General features: G+C 43.1%; 2 protein-coding genes across 2 annotated transcripts in view; one reads left to right on the forward strand and one right to left on the reverse strand.

Moving 5' to 3' along the window:
* Window positions 1-6,346, reverse strand: part of LOC109893192 (parvalbumin-7-like) — a 43,513-nt gene extending 37,167 nt beyond the window's left edge. Inside the window, exon 1 of the mRNA XM_020486289.2 lies at window positions 6,114-6,346. The gene's annotated coding sequence lies outside the window, so the exon portion shown is untranslated. The remainder of the gene's footprint in view (window positions 1-6,113) is intronic.
* Window positions 1-16,121, forward strand: part of LOC109893191 (cytokine receptor common subunit beta) — a 57,551-nt gene that overhangs the window by 18,742 nt on the left and 22,688 nt on the right. The gene's annotated exons all lie outside the window — the stretch shown is intronic.

The following is a 16,121-nucleotide window of genomic DNA, read 5'->3' on the forward strand; positions in this document are numbered from 1 at the left end:
CTAAGCGACCTCTGTTGCTCGGGTGGTTTAAAAATACATTGGCCTTAAAAATAAAAAAATACATGACCAAATCTCTAAAATAGATTGACTGAACTTTGGCACAAAGTGAGAAGTGTCCCCTTTTCACACCTTCGTTTGGACCGGCAGAGCGCTGGTGATAGAGAGAAAGTAAGAAAAAAAGTGAGTTACGTGAGGAAAAGAGAGAGAGAGAGAGAGAGAGTGAAAGAAGATACAAGAAAGGGAGGGTATTGCAAGTGTGGTGGCAATTACATCAGCACCTGGATATTCAACAACAGAAGAAAAAAAATCGCTCTTCCATCAAAACAATACAACAGTTTCCCCCCTCCACACATTAATACACGTACTGCAAGATAACACAGGTAGTTTGTAAAACTAGAATGTCTGAAATCTAGATGCAAAATGTAGGAGGAACAATAGCTGATGTTCCAGCACCATGCATCATTAGCACTAGCTTGGGAGCCAGCCTGTTTCTGCTCTCTTGCCAACTCCTTATGGAATGCCAATAGAGCAGGGAAAAGCACAAACAGATCTGGGACCAGGCTACATTAGCACAACAGTCGTAATTCTCTATTAGCAGGTGACTCAATGTTATGGCTCCCTTCCAGCTTCTGGCTTCCAACTTCCAGCCCTGCAATGCCACTTTGTCCCACATGTGCTTTCATCTGATCAGTAACACACACACACTGCATACATACACGCACACATACACACAGTCTTGTATAACTAACCTTGTTGGGACACACAATTCAGTCCCATTCAAAATCAAAAAATGTTATAGCCCCTAACGATAAACATAACCCTAACCCTTATCCTAACCCTAACCCCAAGGCATTGTGGGCATTATGAATTGGAGGATGATGTCTAAGTGAATTTTGTTGGCCAAATCTCAAGAGATGAATGCATTGCATAGGTGACCTGACCGTGAGAGTTCATTTGGTGGGGCTGGAGGGATGGAGGGATGGAGGGATGGAGATGGTATTGTGCTGTTCTGCTGAGCAATGGAAAAACTAAACGTCCTCTTCCGGAACGGTGTCTGTGACCTCTCGCTATGTGTGCATCTAGGTGAATGGGTTTATAAGTGTGTGTGTGTGTGTGTGTGTGTGTGTGTGTGTGTGTGTGTGTGTGTGTGTGTGTGTGTGTGTGTGTGTGTGTGTGTGTGTGTGTGTGTGTGTGTGTGTGTGTGTGTGTGTGTGTGTGTGTGTGTGTGTGTGTGTGTGTGTGTGTGTGTGTGTGTGTTAATGCAAGAGTGTCTCAACACAGTAATGAATTGTCATGAGTGTCAAACTACATTGGGATCAATCCCCACGATGCTGACAGGCAGGCAGGCAGCAGCTTCTGAGTTTCCCACTCCTTACAGCAGTGGAGGCTCCTCAAATGAGGAAGAGGAAAACCATCCTACCCAGTGATTTTTTGTTGTTGTTGTAAAACATATAAAAGTTATCCTTTTTAAATCAATCTCTACTAAATATATTCAAATGTCACCAAATAATCTATTAAAACACACTTTTTTTGCAATGAAGGTCTACAGTAGCCTCAACAACACTCTGTAGGGTAGCTTCATGGTGTAGCCGGAGGACAGCTAGCTTCCGTCCTCCTCTGGGTACATTGACTTCAATACAAAACCTACTGTAGGAGGCTCATGGTTCTCACCCCCTTCCATAGACTTACACAGTAAATATGACAACTTCCGGAGGACACTCTTACAGCATGAACTGACATGTTGCCCACCCAATCAAAGGATCAGAGAATGAATCTAGTACTGAAAGCATAAGCTACAGCTAGCTAGCACTGCAGTGCATACAATGTGGTGAGTACTTGACTAAAGGAGAGAGAAAGACAATAGTTGAACAGTTTTGAACAAATTGATTTATTACAAAATGAAGGACAAGCAAAAGAGATAGAGAGAGAGAGATTTCGTAATTTAAAAAATAACCTGTTTCACTTACTTAGCTAGCAAGTGCAGCTAGCTAGTTTAGCCTACTCAAATACCCTGCTCAAACAGAGGGATGCTATTTTAGCTAGCTGGCTATGAATTGCCAACACAACACTGGAACTCTTCCAAGTCAAGGTGAGCTGCTTACTGACTGTGCACTGTAGCGTTACTGCATGATTGTAGTGGGTTTACTGACACATTAGTTCTATTAGCTATGCTGACTATGACATTACTTTAGCTAATATGGTGACATTGATGCAAGCTGTGTGTAGAGGTTATGATATGGTTTGGCTTGAAAAGGTTTTTTCACCTGGTCACATACAGCTGATGTGTTGTGCATTGAAGTTCACAAACAAAGAGAAAGGGTGAGAGGAGGAGAGCTCGTGGATGCAAGAAGGAATACAACGTGGCTGCTATGAAAATGAACTGTGTTTACGCGTGATCAGGGGTGTATTCATTCTGCTGATTCTGTTGAAAATAATGTTTCTTAAACGGATGCAAACGTTTGCAACTGTTGGAATAAGGATTACACCCTAGATTAGCTAGATTCCGGTCAAGAGCGTGCAAGATGGTATTGAATGTGTCACTGTCTGTCCATGTGTCACTGTCTCTCGTCTCAAATTTTTTCCTCCGCCAGTGTGCACCTACATTGTAAACTTTCATTCATAGACTAGGTTGTACCATCCTCATGATGGGTATAAGGAACATTGAGTATTATGTATTAGACCGAACCTATTAATGTTATATTGAGCTGAGTGAATGGAATATGAACGACAGTCATCCAATATGCTATAATAGAAGTAAGACCATGCTCATAAAAAAAAGACCCTTCCTTATCTTAAACGTCACCGACTGCCACTGCCTTACAGTATAACTACAGCCTGCCACTTCAGCAAAGAGAGAGGAAAATACTCTCTTCTTTCTCCTCCCCCCCATTTATTCTCCTCTTTATAATGATGGCGATCTGTTTTTTTTATTAACGCTCTGCACCGGAGGTCAATTAACTCTGTGTCAATTCCCTGTTTTTAATGTCAAAAATCTATCAGCGCAAATTGAGAATAGCTTTGTTTAAATTCATTCAATTACATCTATCAGAAATGCACATAATGGGTGTGGCTACTTGCAAGTAGCCTTTTAAGTGGGGGAAGCAACATATTATAGACACATCCCTGTACACTCTTAGAAAAAGAGAACTGAAAAGGATTCTTTGCCGGTCCCCATAGGAGAACCCTTTGAAGAACCCTTTTGGGTTCCACGAAGAACCCTTTTCCTCAGAGGGTTCTACATGGATCCCAAAAGGTTTCTACCTGGAACCAAAAAGGTTTCTCCCATAGGGACGGCCGAAGAATCCTTTTGGAATCCTTTATTCTAAGAGTGTAGTTGTGGATGATACCTTTCGGACCATAGAACGCAGCTGTGCTTTAGTTTCATACCGTTCAGTTTTGAGGCTGCCCACGTAAAAATTCAAGCATGCACTCTGGATCCGTCCGCACACAATTAGCTGGTCCTATCTTAACATCTAACAACCTCTCACCTACACAATCCCACACAACAAATTTCTCTTCTTCCAAGCAATCATGACATTCTCCTATTATTTCACCCACTGGCACCCAGCTAGCTACCCACTCACTCAAACTCACTCAAACATACGTGCGCTGCACACGCAGAAAGGTACCCACACACGTCTATGTGGAATTGGAGAGAATATATAGATAATAAGTAGATCTGTAGTTTGATGTATGTGGGGCTGCTGAACTGGTAGTGGTACTAGCAGGCTAGATTGATCATCTCTGTTGGATTGGTACTCCAATCCCATCCATGTTCCATGGTGTCATTAATCTGCCCGTGCCTGAATCAGAGACAGGGATCGGGGATGAGATGTGCTTCATTAACTGCAGTGCCACATTGCGCTGAAGAGGCCTGCTCTGGTCCGGTTTGTTTGCGCACACGCACACACACACACACACACACACACACACACACACACACACACACACACACACACACACAATAACATGCTTGAATGCTTGAATTACTCCACTATTTCAGACAGGGTTTGTGGAGAGACGCCTCAAGAAGAAGGAGGATGAAAGTCACTCTAACACACACTGCAGCGACAAACCATACCAGAGGCAGAACCCTTGAACACATAGCTGCCACCAAGCGTAAGGTGTACCCAACAAGAACTCAGTTCCCCGCACTGACACAACCCTGAAATCTCCCCAGAGTCCCACCCTTCCACCACGCTCCCGTGCACATCCCCATCACTCCTGTCCTGTGCTGTTCTGGGTATCCCAGCAGATCCCAGCTGCCATGAATGCGACAGACTCTTCGGCGGTATATTTCACAAGGTTGTATTTCACACTCCAAAGAGCCGCTCGCCTCTAAATCAGTGAATCCCTAGAAATTCATGAGATGATATAGACTAGAGTCATGCATCACACCCCTCACGTTCACTTCTAATGAAAGAGGAGTGATGGGGTGTGAAATACTATATGTAGTGAAAAAGAGATGGAGGATGGATGGAGCAGGGGAAAGAAGTATCTTTCTACACACTGGGCACCGATGTCAATTCAACGTCTATTCCAGGTCTTTTTTGTGAATGGGATTTTACGGAGAGGCAGAGCTGCCGCTGCTTCCTGTTTTTTGCAGCTGCACAGCTGATACATCAACATTTTCTTGACATTCTCTCTATCCCTCTCCATCCCTCTCTCTTACAATCCCTATCGCTCCCTGTCTCCCTTTCTGTATTTCTGCCCGCTGCATGCATCAAACTGTTCTCTCTTTCTCTATTCTCAGACAGTTTCCTCAAGACCCACCATTTCCATCTACACATCTCTTTCTACATTCCTCTCTTCTCACAAGTAACAGTGCACTGCATTACTGCCTACCTCTCCACACATCTCTTTCTCGTTCCATCTCTCTCTCTCTCTCTCTACTCCCTTTATTCTGTCTGCCCAACCCTCCTCATCTTTTCTTCCTGCCATCTCATTATGACCCTCATTCCCTCCATATGTCAGTTAATATTTTCTCTCTCTTCTCTCTCTCACACTCTTTCGTCTCTCTCTCTCTCTCCCGGTCTCTCCTCTCTGTCCCATTAGCTCCCTTGTGGTTGCTGAAGTTCTCCCCATCGCTCTATCCCTCTCTCTCTCCCTCCCGTATGTATTTCAGGTTGCCCGTACTTTGCCGCACCAACGACAGTTTCCCAGAAATGTAACGTCACTCTTACAGACTGCTGTTTGCATGTCAGCAGTGCAGCTCTGTTTCTACAGATGTTATCAAAGGGGAGCAATCTGGAGTGAGAGATGAGGCAATCAGGGAGAAGGGGAAAGGAAGGGGAGGGAGGAGTTGAAAAGGGAAAGTGTCCCAAAGTCTGTCGCAAAGTCACACTGATCGTCTCTGTATTCTATAGCCTGCATTATGACAAGCGTACCAACCCGCACCAGCGACATCACTCATTATTTCCATTTGGACCCCCCCCCCCCTCAGCCCACCTCTCTCTCTATCTCTGTTAGTCTGCATGGTGTATGCTGCTGGAGCAGCCGCTCAAGCACAGCATTAGCACCAGACCCACAGAACAGCTATCTGATAGACTTTCTATTCCCCTCCTCCCTCCCACTTTCCCTCCTTCCCTCTCAACCTTTCTCAATCTCATTCTCTAATACAGTACACACGCACATTGGAGCAAACACACACCGCTCGGGGACCAATCGGAGTCGCCAGAGTTCAGTTCTTATTTGTGAATGGGATTTTACGGAGAGGCAGAGCTGCCCGCTGCTTTCTGCAGCAGCACAGTTGATACACCAACATTTTCATGACATTCTCTCTATCCCTCTCCATCCCTCTCTCCCTTTCTCTAATTCTCCTCGCTGCATGCATCAAACTGTTCTCTCTTTCTCTGTTCTCAGACAGTTTCCTCAAGACACCTACATTTCAGTCTAAACATCTCTTTCTATATTCCTCTCTTCTCACAAGTAACAGTGCACTGCATTACCGCCCCTCCTCTCCAATCCCCTCTCCCTCTTCTTTTTCCACTTCATCTCTTCTCATTTCTGGTTCTCCCCATTCCCTTTCTCTTTATTTCCCTCATCCTGTCTGCCTCCAGCATCAGTGATAGTTGAGGGAAGCAGAGCCCCTCTCATCTTCCCTTATTTCTTACCTTTGTGAGAGTCTGTGTCCCGGGTTGGTGCTGGAGCTTCACTGGGATCGTCGGACGGTCAGGCAGACGGGCAGAAGGACAGACGGACGGACCAGGAGCCTGGGAACCTTCTGTGAGCCAAAGAGAGAAGGAGAGAGAAAGAAAAGGGAGCGAGAGAGAGAAAAAGGTAGAAAGAGAAAGAGAGCGGGCGGTGCTGCTGAAGAGGGAGCGCTGAGTGGCTGGAGGTGAGATGAAGGGGAGAAAGCGAGAGGGAGGGAAAGATAAATGGAGAGGGAGGGAGAGAGGGAGAGAGGGCTGGATTGGGATAGGAGGGTATTTTGTGATGTTTAAGAGGAGGGAGGGATTGCAGCAGTGGAGGGAGATAGTGGAAGAAGGGATGCGGAGAGGGAGGGTCGCTAGGTAGATGGAGAAGAGTGGAGAGAGGAGGGAGGGAAGTAAAGAACTTGAGGCAGAAAAGGAATGAAAAGGTGATGGAAAAGGGAAGAGTGAAGGAGGAGTACAATGTGGAGCGAGGGATGAACCCCATATAGATGAAGTGCTGATGGAGAGATGGAGAGAATGGCAATGAGAGATAAGGGAGCATGTCCGTTTGTTCTGGGGCCTGGGGTGAGTGCACTTAGGAGTGGAAGGTTACGGGGAGGAGGACAGAGGAAGAAAATAATAGGCTATTTTGAGGCTATTTTATACAAGACGCCTCTAGACAGTAGAAGTTCCTGTTCCAACCTTGACTCAGGGGTAGATGTAACATAGTAAAAGTCAATTATATGATATGTTACAAATTCAAATTATACGTTAACAATTGCAATTGGTTGTGTCTAATGTAAGCTAGGTGGCTAAGTGGCTAATGCTAACATTAGCTAGGTGGCTAACATTAGCTAGACTAGGGCTTAGGGGTTAAGGTTAGAGTTAAGGTTAGGAGTTAGGTTAAAGAGTTAAAGAGTTAAGGGTTAGGGTTAAGGGAAAGGTTAGCTAACCTACTAAATAGTTGAAAGTAGCTAAAAAGTAGTAAGTAGTTGCTAATTAGCTAAAACGCTAAAGTTGTCTGTGATGAGATTCAAACACGCAACTGCCGGGTTGCTAGACGTTCACATTATACGCCTACCCATCCAGCTCAATCGTTTTTGCATTAAGTAACTGTCTGTCTTATGCAACTATACCAAACGTAACATATCATACTAATTTGAGTGTCCCAGATTTACATTTAGTATGTTATGTCTAGTCTATAAGACTTGGCTGGCTGTTCTAGACCTTGGCTCAGAGTTAGTTCTGGAATTCACAAAGTGTCTCAGAGCATGTGCTGGTCTAGGATCAACTTAGGATCAATTTATCAAAATTATTGAGTGAGGACCTGATCCTTGATTAGCAACCCTATCATAAGTTGCTTTGTGAATAGGTGAAGGTCTCTCAGTTGATTTGCAGTGAGTGAGATGTCGAAAAGTCAGAGTGGACTTCTACCTTAGCGATTGGAGAGGCTTTAGGGTGCTGCTCGCTACAACAGTATAGGACATAAAATAACACAGAATTGTCTATGAGAAGCCAGATTATAAAAGCCACATTCAGCCACTGCCCCAGCAATGGAGAGTGTGATTGCATCATCATCCTTCCTCTAGTTCTGTGGAAAGAAACGACATGCGTACATTTATTTTCACACGGTCATGATGGGTTCTACTGTGACGTACAGTGGGGCAAAAAACGTATTTAGTCAGCCACCAATTGTGCAAGTTCTCCCACTTAAAAAGATGAGAGGTCTGTAATTTTCATCACAGGTACACTTCAACTATGACAGACAAAATTAGGGAAAAAAGTCTAGAAAATCACATTGTAGGATTTTTTATGAATTTATTTGCAAATTATGGTGTAAAATAAGTATTTGGTCACCTACAAACAAGCAAGATTTCTGGCTCTCACAGACCTGTAACTTCTTCTTTAAGAGGCTCCTCTGTCCTCCACTCGTTACCTGTATTACTGGCACCTGTTTGAACTTGTTATCAGTATAAAAGACACCTGTCCACAACCTCAAACAGTCACACTCCAAACTCCACTATGGCCAAGACCAAAGAGCTGTCAAAGGACACCAGAAACCAAATTGTAGACCTACACCAGGCTGGGAAGACTGAATCTGCAATAGGTAAGCAGCTTGGTTTGAATAAATCAACTGTGGGAGCAATTATTAGGAAATGGAAGACATAGAAGACCAATGATTATCTCCAAAATATAACTTTTTGATAAAAACTCAACTCGTCATGTTTGGAGGACAAAGAATGATGAGTTGCATCACAATAACACCATACCTACTGTGAAGCATGGGGGTGGAAAAATCATGCTTTGGGGCTGTTTTTCTGCAAAGGGACCAGGACGACTGATCCGTGTAAAGGAAAGAATGAATGGGGCCATGTATCGTGAGATTTTGAGTGAAAACCTCCTTCCATCAGCAAGGGCATTGAAGATGAAACGTGGCTGGGTCTTTCAGCATGACAATGATCCCAAACACACCGCCCGGTCAATGAAGGAGTAGCTTCGTAAGAAGCATTTCAAGGTCCTGGAGTGGCCTAGCCAGTCTCCAGATCTCAACCCCATAGAAAATCTTTGGAGGGAGTTGAAAGTCCGTGTTGCCCAGCAACAGCCCCAAAACAGCACTGCTCTAGAGGAGATCTGCATGGAGGAATGGGCCAAAATACCAGCAACAGTGTGTGAAAACCTTGTGAAGACTTACAGAAAACATTTGACCTCTGTCATTGCCAACAAAGGGTATATAACAAAGTATTGAGATAAACTTCTGTTATTGACCAAATACTTATTTTCCACCATAATTTGCTAATTAATTAATTAAAAATCCTACAATGTGATTTTCTGGATTTTTTCCTCTCATTTTGTCCGTCATAGTTGAAGTGTACCTATGATGAAAATTACAGGCCTCTCTCATCTTTTTAAGTGGGAGAACTTGCACAATTAGTGGCTGACTAAATACTATTTTGCCCCACTGTATATCAAAACATGTTCATTCCTTCTTCTTTTATTCTCAGGGGGACCTGAAGGAAATGAGAGGAAAAACACACATATCTCACAACTACATGTCATTAACTGTGTATGTGTGCGTGTGCGTGCGTGCGTGCTTGCATGCGCGCACATGTGTGGATATGAGAGAGAGAGAGAGAGAGAGAGAGAGAAAGAGAGAGAGAGAGAGAAAGAGAGAGAGAGAGAGAGAGAGAGAAATATGGCGCTGCTATAAGACAAAGTCGACACGATGTGCTGTGGATGCGCATCCGCTCCCCTCTAATCTAATTCAAATGCAGGTATCTCCTCCTCTCTGCCCGTCCGCTGCCATATCTCCCCAAAGCACTTCACTTAGATTAAAACCCCAAGTGCCTTATAATTATAATAATGTATCTATAAAGGGGAGGACGAACTTAACAGCTCTCTCCCATCCATCCCTCTCTATCTATTGGTCTAAATGGTCCTATAAAGTTACATTAGTTCGAGCTTTTACTTTTAAAATCCACCTTTCCAGAAATAAGTCTCTCACTGTTGCCGCTTGTTATAGACCCCCCTCAGCCCCCAGCTGTAACCTGGACACCATATGTGAATTAATTGCTCCCCATTTATCTTCAGAGGTCTACTGTTAGGTGACCTAAACTGGGATATGCTTAACACCCCGGCCATCCAACAATCTAAAATAGATGCCCTCAATCTCACACAAATTATCATGGAACCTACCAGGTATAACCCTAAACCTGTAAACATGGGCACCCTCATAGATATCATCCTGACCAAACTGCCCTCTAAATACACATCTGCTGTCTTCAACCAGGATCTCAGTGATCATTGCCTCATTGCCTGCGTCCGTAATGGGTCCGCGGTCAAACGACCACCCCTCATCACAGTCAAACGCTCCCTAAAACACATCAGCGAGCAGGCCTTTCTCACCGACCTGGCCCGGTAATCCTGGAAGGATATTGACCTCATCCCGTCAGTAGAGGATGCCTGGTTATTCTTTAAAAGTGCTTCCCTCACAATCTTAAATAAGCATGCCCCATCCCAAAAATGTAGAACTAAGAACAGATATAGCCCCTGGTTCACTCTAGACCTGACTGCCCTTGACCAGCACAAAAACATCCTGTGGCGTACTGCATTAGCATCGAATAGCCCCACAGGCAGTTAGGAAAGTTAGGAAGGCATTTTCAAACAGAAATTTGCATCCTGTAGATCAAACTCAAAAATGTTCTGGGACACTGTAAAGTCCATGGAGAATAAGAGCACCTCCTCCCAGCTGCCCACTGCACTGAGGCTAGGAAACACTGTCACCACCGAGAAATCTACTAGAATCTAGAATTTCAGTAAGCATTTTTCTACGGCTGGCCATGCTTTCCAACTGGCTACCCTTACCCCGGTCAACAGCTCTGCACCCCCCACAGCAACTTGCCCAAGCCTCCCCCATTTCTCCTTCACCAAAATCTGGACCCCTACAAATCAGCTGGACTAGACAATCTGGACCCTCTTTTTCTAAAATGATCCGCCGCAATTGTTGCAACCCCTATCTTTTGTATCGTCTGAGATCCCTAAAGATTGGAAAGCTGTTGCAGTCATCCACCTCTTCAAAGGGGGTGACACTATAGACTCAAACTGTTACAGACCTATATCTATCCTACCCTGCCATTCAAAAGTCTTCGAAAGCCAAGCTAACAAACAGATCACCGACCATTTAGAATCCCACCGTACCTTCTCCGCTATGCAATCTGGTTACCAAGCCGGTCATGGGTGCACCTCAGTCACGCTCAACGTCCTAAACAATATCATAACCGCCATCAATAAAAGACAATACTGAGCAGCCGTATTCATCGACCTGGCCAAGGCTTTCAACTCTGTCAATCACCACATTCTTATAGGCAGACTCAACTGCCTTGGTTTCTCAAATGACTGCCTCGCCTAGTTCACCAACTACTTCTCTGCTAGAGTTCAGTGTGTCAAATCGGAGGGCCTGTTGTCCGGACCTCTGAATGTAGTCTATCACAGTGTCATCCGTTTTGTCACCAAAGCCCCAAATACTACCCACCGCTGCGACCTGTATGCTCTCGTTGGCTGGCGCAACATATTCGTTGCCAAACCCACTGGCTCCAGGTCATCTACAAGTCTCTGCTAGGTAAAGCCCCGCCTTATCTCAGCTCACTAGTCACCATAGCAGCACCCACCCATAGCACGCGCTCCAGCAGGTATAGTTCACTGGTCACCCCCAAAGCCAACTCCGCCTTTGGCAACCTTTCCTTCCAGTTCTCTGCTGCCAATGACTGGAAAGAATTGCAAAAATCCCTGAAGCTGGAGACTTATCTCCCTCACTAACTTTAAGCATCAGCTGTCAGGGCAGCTTACCGATCATTGCACCTGTACATAGCCCTTCTGTAAATAGCCCACCCAACTACCTCATCCCCATATTGTTATTTCTTTTTTTGCTCCTTTGCACCCCAATGTCCCTACTTGCACATTCATCTTCTGCACATCTATCACTCCAGTGTTTAATTGCTAAATTGTAATTATTTTGCCACTATGGCCTATTTATTACCTTACGTTCCTAATCTTACTACATTTTCACACACTGTATATAGACTTTTCTTTTGTGTTTTTGACTGTAAGTTTGTTTATCCCATGTGTAACTCTGTGTTATTTTTGTCGCACTACTTTGCTCTATCTTGGCCAGGTCACCGTTGTAAATGAGAACTTGTTCTCAACTGGCCTAACTGGTTAAATAAAGGTGAAATAAAGGTGTTTTTTTATAATTATGATCTCATTATCCGTATAGGAAGACTGAATAATAACCTGCTATAAAACAGGAAAAGAATAGGGTGAATCGATCAGATGATATGTTGTGTGTCATGCTGTGGGATCAGAGGAGGCTGGTGGGAGGAGCTATAGGTGGATGGGCTCATTGTAATCAATCAATCAATCACATTTATTTATAAAACCCATCTTACATCAGCTGATGTCACAAAGTGCTTTACAGAAACCCAGGCCAAAACCCCAATCAGCAAGCAATGTAGGTGTAGAACCACGGTGGCTAGGAAAAACTCCCTAGAAAGGCCAGAACCTAGGAAGAAACCTAGAGAGGAATCAGGCTATGAGGGGTGGCCAGTCCTCTTCTGGCTGTCCCGGGTGGAGATTATAACAGAACATGGCCAAGATGTTCAAATGTTCATAGATGACCAGCAGGGTCAAATAATAATAATCACAGTGGTTGTCGAAGGTGCAACAGGTCAGCACCTCAGGAGTAAATGTCAGTTGGCTTTTCATAGCCGATCATTCAGGGTATCTCTACCATTCCTGTTGTCTCTAGAGAGTTGAAAACAGAAGGTCCGGGACAGGTAGCACGTCCTGTGAACAGGTCAGGGTTTCATATCCGCAGGCAGAGCAGTTGAAACTGAAGGAGCAGCATGACCAGGTGGACTGGGGACAGCAAGGAGTCATCAGGCCAGGTAGTCCTGAGGCATGGTCCTAGGGCTCAGGTCCTCCAAGAGAGAGAGAGAGAGAGAGGGAAAGAAAGAAAGAAAGAAAGAAAGAAAGAAAGAAAGAAAGAAAGAAAGAAAGAAAGAAAGAAAGAAAGAAAGAAAGAAAGAAAGAAAAGAGAAAGAATTAGGGAGAGCATACTTAAATTCACACAGGACACCAGACAAGCCAGAAGAAATACTGCAGATATAACAGACCCTAGCCCCCCGAACATAAACTATTGCTGCATAAATACTGGAGGCTGAGACAGGAGGGGTCGGGAGACACTGTGGCCCCATCCAACAATTCCCCCTGGACAGAGCCAACCAGGCAGGATATAACCCCACCCACTTTGCCAAAGCACAGCCCCCACACCACTAGAGGGGTATCTCCAACCACCAACTTAACATCCTGAGACAAGGCCGAGTATAGCCCACAAAGATCTCCCCCAAGGCACAACCCAGGGGGGGGGCGCCAACCCGGACAGGAAGATCACGTCAGTTACTCAACCCACTCAAGTGACGCACCCCTCCTAGGGACAGCACCAGTAAGCCAGTGCCTCAGCCCCTGTAATAGGGTTTGAGGCAGAGAATCCCAGTGTAATGGCTGGAATGGAAGAAATAGAACGCTATCAAACACATCAAACATATGGAAACCACATGCTTGACTCTGTTCCAGAAATTCCATGCCAGCCATTACAAGGACCCCTTCCTCCTATAGCTCCTCCCACCAGGCTCCTCTGTCTGGGCTGTTATTGGCTCTAATACTTCATAATGATGAAATGTTAGGTAATCACACATTAGTACAAGTCATTATTGTGACATAGTAGCGTGGAAATTATGCATGATGAAATGTCTGTCAGTAACAAAAAGAAGAAGCCCTGGAGAAAAGCCTTTTTTTTAACGAGACGTGTAAAAGTATCTCCTGAAAATTAAGGCTTCTTCTGAAAATCTATTTCTGAGAAGAGTGCCTATTAGGAAAACTGTCCATATGATTGTGAACTCACTATGGAATGGTTTTCTAAAAAGAAACATTAAATCAAATCAAATGTATTTGTCACATACACATGGTTAGCAGATGTTAGCGAAATGCTTGTGCTTCTAGTTCCGACGATGCAGTAATAACCAACGAGTAATCTAACCTAACAATTCCAAAACTACTACCTTATACACACAAGTGTAAAGGGATAAATAATATGTACATAAAGATATATGAATGAGTGATGGTACAGAACGGCATAGGCAAGATGCAGTAGATGGTATCGAGTACAGTTACATTGAAAATCAACTGAAAATGACATTTCCTTTTCTGACCAACTGGATGAGAGTAAAGTTTTGTGGTCACTAGATGGGAGTGGTGAGGTTAATATAAATTGCGTTTGCCTAGGGTCATTTTCAGAGGTCTATTGGCGTAAGGGCATTAACGAGGGAGCCAGTTTCCCTGATGAGACGTTAACGTCTAAATAATGCTAATTTAACCATTCTCCAATTTGTTTAAAATGCAGTGGTAAATATGTTTTACAGTGGTATATATGAAAATAAAATATTTCAATGAAACAAACACCCCCACCTCTCTGTAATGGTTTGGAGGACCATTTATTTTTATGTGGCAGAGTTGTTCATCCAGTAGTGCTGAATTTCGGCCTCAGCTGAGCTCCTTTGCGCATAGATTTTCCTTTGTGTGTCCTCATTTTCGCCATTTGTTTGCCATGCGTCCTTGATAAAAAAAAGAATAGCCTTTATTCCAATGCAATCGATTTATTCATTGATTTATCATTGTTTGCTTTTGTCAGTCAACTGTTAAGAGAGCTCTTTGCTTTTGTCAGTCAACTGTTAAGAGAGCTCTTTGCTTTTGTCAGTCAACTGTTAAGAGAGCTCTTTGCTTTTGTCAGTCAACTGTTAAGAGAGCTCTTTGCTTTTGTCAGTCAACTGTTAAGAGAGCTCTTTGCTTTTGTCAGTCAACTGTTAAGAGAGCTCTTTGCTTTTGTCAGTCAACTGTTAAGAGAGCTCTTTGCTTTTGTCAGTCAACTGTTAAGAGAGCTCTTTGCTTTTGTCAGTCAACTGTTAAGAGAGCTCTTTGCTTTTGTCAGTCAACTGTTAAGAGAGCTCTTTGCTTTTGTCAGTCAACTGTTAAGAGAGCTATTTGCTTTTGTCAGTCAACTGTTAAGAGAGCTCTTTGCTTTTGTCAGTCAACTGTTAAACACAAGCAAACACTGTTAACCACTTATTTTTTTAATGCATTGAAAGTATAGGGAGTATTACTTTTTTTCCGCGCGACTGGTAATCAGAGTTTACTGACATATATTTTTTTAACGATACATCACTGGCTACTGGTAGGCCTTTTTGAAGTTCATGGTAATACACATTGTAGCTTCGTCTAGTAAATTGACCATGTGTGTTAGGATGACCATCCTGTATTTCTCCGAGCCAGTTCCAGCCCCATTTCAGGTGTCCCAGCTTTTCAGGCTATAAAAAAAAGTTCATTTGTCAGCAAGAGCATCAATTGATGTAGGACTAATCAATATAGAACTAATTAATGTAGGACTAATCAATATAGAACTAATTAATGTAGGCATAATTAATATAGAACTAATTAATGTAGGCCTAATCAATATAGAAATAATTAATGTAGGCATAATTAATATATAACTAATTAATGTAGGCCTAATCAATATAGAACTAATTAATGTAGGCATAATTAATATAGAACGAATTAATGTAGGCATAATTAATATATAACTAATTAATGTAGGCCTAATCAATATAGAACTAATTAATGTAGGCATAATTAATATAGAACTAATTAATGTAGGCCTAATCAATATAGAACTAATTAATGTAGGCATAATTAATATAGAACTAATTAATGTAGGCCTAATCAATGGCAATCTGCAAATGTCATTAGGCACACTTTTTGGTGTTTTGTAACAGATGTCTATTTCCATTCATCAAATGGCGCAGGTATACTCCGTTTGGATGCTGGAATAATTTTGGAGTGGACGAACATGCCTACTTTTTGAAGTGATTTGTTTGACAATCAGATGAAAATATCATAACTGGTTGTGTACATGCCACATTAAAAGGTCATGCATTTTTTTTATTATTAGGCCCACAAAAATGTTTCAGTACAGAGACCCCGAATGTCATGGTTTAATTTGCACAGAAAAATGTATACATACAGTAACTAAGGAGGAGGTCCTTACTGTTCTCAACACAAGTTCACAAAGGCCCTTGCCATCCTACATTATAATAGTGATTGATATAGTGATACTGTTAGGTTTTTCAAAGGTGTTATGTGTAGTATTGTAATTCGCACTCTGCATAAGAGTGATATAGAAGTATGCCTCTTATGCAGAGTGCGAAATACAATACTACACATAACACCTTTGAAAAACCTAACAGTATCACTATTACAATCACTATTATAATCTAGGATGGCAAGGGCCTTTGTGAACTTGTGTTGAGAACAGTAAGGACCTCCTCCTTAGTTCCTGTATGTATACATTTTTCTCAACACTGTGATAACGTGTGAAATGAT

The sequence above is a fragment of the Oncorhynchus kisutch genome, linkage group LG6, assembly GCF_002021735.2.
Source record: "Oncorhynchus kisutch isolate 150728-3 linkage group LG6, Okis_V2, whole genome shotgun sequence".
Lineage (NCBI taxonomy): Eukaryota > Metazoa > Chordata > Actinopteri > Salmoniformes > Salmonidae > Oncorhynchus > Oncorhynchus kisutch.